We start from the raw sequence: 6,000 nt of genomic DNA on the forward strand, positions 1-6,000 counted from the left end.
TTCTGGAGAGGCAGTGAACATGAGCTTCACTGTCAGGGGAATATTGACAGTTTGGAGTGCAAGGTTACGTTTGCCCTCGGAGGATTCATCATCTGCCATTTCCTGTCTGTAATTTATTTATTTTGATGATGTACACTGATGCTGTATTGATACACAGGTCATTCTCTAATATTCCATATATTTTAATGCCAGTTTGCTGACAGGGGTTTCTTCTTCGTACTGTATATATGTTTCACGGTAATGCACATGTAAAATGCTGCTCAATATATTTCTTCTGTGCCTTTTTCTCAACTATGTATTGTGTTTGTTTTGTTGTTATGTACATGCCTTTAATATTACTTTCTGTATATTTTAATTTACTTAATTTAAAGAGGATTTGAAATTGGCCTTTTCTGTGCAAGATGGTACTCATTTGTTTGTTTCTTTTGTACTACATTTTGTTAATCAAAAATACTGTATATCCATATATACTGTAAATTTGCTTTGTTAACACAGACTACCCTGTCTGTTTTTCACGTCTTTGTTTTTCCCTCCGCACATCGATGAATGCATAATTTTTCTATTAACATGTTTGCCTGTGATTCGATCGCACAGTTTTGTAATTAAAATGAAGGGCTTCAGTTCTCATTAGCAGAGGCTAACTAATTGAAAAGAGATAATGATTTTTTCCCTCTGGTTTACATAACGAATAAGAGGCAATTTTTAAACGTCTGTATTTACACAGGCAGCCATGCAGCACAGTCTGTCTTTGTTTACACTCACATACATAGCTGCACAGGTTTGTGGCTTCACTGTTTCGACAGCAGCGACTCTTTAATTCTGACAGATGATGCACTTTTAGTCCAGAGCAGAAAATTGGAGGCACCTCTTAGTTGACAGCAACAGTTTAACCTGTTGTACTTTTATATAGTAAAGGTTTACAACAGCAGCAGTTTCAGTAATTGATGACATTGTCTCTGGATTAAAAACGGTTTTGTGCTGCTCTCTTTATTGACCTCTTAAAAGGGGTCTATTCTTGGTCCATTAGGATTTACATTAAACATGAATAATTTATTCTTCTAATTTTTATGCAGACGATACAATTTTATGTGACTGTGGTACCCCTCCAAGAATCTGACCCATCTTCAGTCCGCCTTTGATCTGTCTCCAAATATCCCTTCTTAAACTTGTTTTGCCAGTAAAACTAAGTACTTGGTGTACATCTACTTGTGTGTCTCAAAACTTTAAATGGTACCCATATCACTTGTTCTGAGTCATACAAATAATTGGAAATGGGCTTGTATTAAAGTATTTCTGTATAAAATTAAAGGCTGTTGATCTTAAAACTATTGTTCAGTCAACTTATATGTCTGAAATTGATTTTGGAGATATTCTGTATTGTCATGCTGCCCCATCATTACTTCAATGTGTTACGCTTTATCACTAATGGCTTATTTCAATGTCACTCAAATTTGCACTCAAGGTTGGATGGACTTCCTTAATGACAAAAAGGAATAATCATTTTACAGATATTTATCTATAAAGCTCAACTGTTAAAGCTTCCTCACATCTCTTCTCTCATTTAAATCTTGTAACCACAGAACATGATCCAAACCTTTGATATTCCATATATGTACTAACCATGGCTGAACTGGTTTCAGGTACTATGCACTTTTTAGTATTTTTTTTAATTCTCTCTTGTCATTTAATTGTATGGTATATAGCTTTGTTGTTCTTGTGTGCTGGTTGAGTGATTTAAGGATTATCCCATTGAGACTGCCTAATTAAATAAAAGTTACTATAATTACTTTTATTATTATTGTACTCTAATTTGGTCAGTAACTCTTAACTCTCTTAACCCTTTGAAATGTGCACACTTCCAGTAATCTTTTAGATATATGAAACATCACAAAGTATTTCACGAGTCTTTGTCTGGTGCAGGAAGCTTCATCCAGTCTGGCTTCCTGATTCATGGCCTGTACAGTTTGTGATGACAAGAGAACACAGAAAAATCAATGGTAATGTGTTTGAAAACCAAAGTGGCAGCCGATGTTCTGGGACCTTCCTGTATCTGTTGGCTTGAGTTCCAGTCAATTACCCCTCGTCTCAGCAACACTGTGTGTCTGTCTAGAGATTGAGCTGATGCATCACAGCCTCTGAAAGTGAATGAAAAATGTTGTCCATCATCTCACCTTGATAAAGTGGTTTCATCGCATTCATCAGACAAACAGATGCCACTTTAAAAAGGGTGTATGTATGTTGAGATGAAACAGTTGATAACCAGGAAGAAATCAAGTATTCAGAATATCAGTTGTGAATATCAATGGGAATGTCATTAGTTTATCAGGTATTTGGTCATAAACCAAAGCTCTGGACATACTTAAGTTTTCACAATTCATCCCGAGGGGGACATGATTGTCTGTATCAAATTTCATGACAATCCATCTAATAATTGTTGAGATATTTCCCTCAAAATCACAAATATGAGCCTCATGATGGCACAAGAGAAAAAGGTCACAGAGGGCAGTGGGATTCATCCTCTAGGGACCACAAACGTGTACAAGATTTCATGGCAATCTATCCAGTAGTAGAGATACTTCAGTCTGGGCCAAAGTGGAAGACCAACAGACCAACACTGCCATCCCTAGAGCCACACTGCTGGCATGGCTAACAACCACAAAACCACAAAAACATATATGACCAAAGAAATCTGACATTAACAATCGCCACAAACAACATGTTTTGCTTAGAAATGAGCTTGTGATGTCTCCAATGTTTGTAATCATGATTAACTTCACACAAACAACACAAACTGTAGTCATAATTACAGGAAAATGTTTTTGCTGATGATATTATTGACGTTCGGCAAAGCTCTCTTTTCTTCGTCATTACATCAGAGCACTCCATAACAAGAGTATGTGAGTGATTATTCAAGACATTATAATACTTGCACTGTAGAGGCATAAAAATTACTCTCATGTGAATTCTCAACACTGTGCAGTTTTTTGTTGTTGTTTTGAAACATTTTGGGATTCAAATCATATCTTGCACGTCCTAACAGTCCACGTCCCCATTTTAAGCCTTTCCTCCTCCATGATGCATGATTTAATCATTGATTCATCCATCATTGATTTTTTTTGCAACCTGATCTCGTGCTTTTGTCTTCCACTGTGATCTTTTTAATTTCTCATCCCCTTCAATCGTCTGTAATGTTCCAAATTCTTTTGTCAGGTAGGCCTAATCAGTCTTCTGTATTTGCATACCAATGTTAGGAGCATCTTTTTAGTTTTAATTGCAAATAATTCTGGGTTTGAGAGACTGTTGTTTTTCAGTCCAACAGCTAAGCATGTCTCCTCTAACTCATCCTCTGAAAATGTCAATAGCTCATTAGAAGAGGCTGTCCTCTCTTGTTGCCTCTCTGTCTGCCTTTTTTCATCATTACCTCATTCTCCCTCCTGGTCACCAGCTCCCACATGTCTGTTACACACCACAATGTGTGTGTGTGTGTGTGTGTGTGTGCGTGCGTGTATGAGTGTTGATGTGTCTGTGTGCCTGGTCATTAGAGAGGAGGCAACGGCTGCAGTGGTGTCAGTGATGTTTCAATATCAATTCCCTCCAAGGTCTGAGTCTCTGCTGCTCCTCCTCTTTACCAATCTAACCTTGTCCTCGCCCCCTTTCATATAGTAGCAGGTCATTGGCCTTCACAGTTATTCATGGTGATGGTGAGGAGACTTAATATCCTCTGTCACCACGTTTATTCAGGGATTTAATGAGTATAATTTTTTCTTTTCTTTCTTCTTTTAATTGTTGGCTCAGATCTGACTTATGGTACTTTTATTTATTTGTCTATTTATTATGTAATTTCTTCCCTTTTCTGTAATCTAGATATTCTTTATTGTATTTTGAGGTTATAGGGAGAGGGGTGGCAGTGATAGTGGAGTAAGGTTTTTAGGGGATAAGGACAATTAGGGACACAATATATATGCTAATATGTGGTTACATTATATCGTCTTGCTGCATCTGCATGGTGAAATAGAAATAGAAATAGAAGAATATTCAAATCACATCGGAGCAGGGCTCTATATGTGAGGTTTGAATGAACTAAACTATAATACTTACTAAAATTATGCTGTTATTTTATCAGATTATGTCTTGATGCTACACTCATTGATGTTGCAGATATTCTGCCCTGCAGAACACATGCATAACCAGCCAGGCACTACAATAAGTGAGCTTTGACCCTGAAGTGATCCTCAAAGGCAGAAACACTGACAGGCTGACTCCTGGAACATGGAGTCTGCCTGTCAGTACAAATTTTACATGCTTCCCTCCTCTTAGTCGTATTCAGTAGTTATATATGGAGAACTCGGCCACTAAACCTTTATGAGATCTGAACAAAACAGGATAAAGAATGACAACAGAACAATGTATGTTGCAGGGAGACAGTGGACTGTGTTTGATGAATCTCTGTGCCATTATCCACCTTGACCTGGAGTCAGGGCTGCAGAGTACTCTGCCATTGATTTAAAACCCTAACGAAAGAGCAGAGGGGAGCTTGTATTATTACACGGCTTTATATCATAGAGATACAGGAGCCTTTTTCCTCATGGATGAAACCACACACACACTCAAATAGAGCTCTTGTCAGATGATGAAATCCTATCCCTCTCCTCATGGCAGCTCATGGAGGAGAGGTTCACCCTCCCGAGTGTGATGGCCACTTTCTGCATGCAGTCACGTTTGTGGGCCGTCATCAAGGGAAAAAACGGCAGGGACAATGGAAAAACAAGGGTGGGGGTTTGGGGGGATGGGTTTCCGCAACCAGGGAAATACGGCTTGGAGCATGAAATCAGAGCCACTGGAGATGCCTGCGCTCTCATTGAATCCTGCTCTCCTGTTCTGCTGACTTGGAGGTTTGCGGCCGTAATGAATATCTTGCCTGGGATTGTGGAGGCTTCCCTGGGCTGCTCTGTATTCAGCTACTGCTCAACACAAGGTAGACTCCATGACTCCACGGATGGATGGTTGGATTTTCTTTTTTTTCTGTTCTCCTGCTCCACTTCTTGATGAAATTCATTGCTTGTGTAATAGAGGTTTTATTGTGCGCTGGCTGGGTTTCATAATCTGCTCTCAGTGCACAGTGGAGATAAATCAGCCCCCAGAAAATCATTTTGAGGTATAATTGCTTACACATCCAGTTCTAACCTGGGGTTTGCCATTTAGTTACACTGCGCCTTTGGTGAAATAAGAACAAAAACACCAGAAAATGTGTTTTACAATGAAAAAAACATCTATTTACATTATGGTAAAATTGATTCAAGAGAGTTTGCCCTTCAGAATGTAAAGTGTGCTTATTATTTTTGAAAACATTCCTCAATGAGAATCTGGTTCGTAATAACCAAAATATCTCTTTAATTACTAACACTCAGTCATGTATTATTTTCTGGGTTTTTTTTTTTCCAGCTTTTTGCCTTTTGCTGCCAAGATCCACCACACACTCCTGTTTCATGTGCTAATGTAATTAAAATGGCTAACTGACCGTTGGCTAAACCTTCATAGTTGGTTTGGAGGGTGCTGTCTTCTTGTAACCTCATCCTAAAAGCCTTTTCTCATGTAACTTTAAAAGTGAAACTGTTTAAAAATACAAATAATAAAGAATAAATCAAATCTCTTGATAATGTAAGCTAAGCTGCCAAACAGCGTTATGTTAGAATGAAATATATTTTTCCTCGTCAGACTTAACACTAGTATACTAGGATAATACTAGGACTAGTATTAACTGGCTCAACACTGCTGTTTCTTTACTTGCACGTCTTATGGATTATCAAGTGGTGAGGATACTGATTACTTGAATGGGACATGTAGCTTTAGCCTCAGTCTTTTAGCACAATGTCATGTATGTAAGAGCATATTTAAGACGTTTTCTCATTATAAAAAAATAGTAAGGCAGGAAAAGTGTTTTCAACCAGCTCATGGAGCTCATGCTATCTTAATTAGCAAGCTTGCCACATAAAATCAGCT

The sequence above is a fragment of the Enoplosus armatus genome, chromosome 3 (assembly GCF_043641665.1).
Source record: "Enoplosus armatus isolate fEnoArm2 chromosome 3, fEnoArm2.hap1, whole genome shotgun sequence".
Lineage (NCBI taxonomy): Eukaryota > Metazoa > Chordata > Actinopteri > Centrarchiformes > Enoplosidae > Enoplosus > Enoplosus armatus.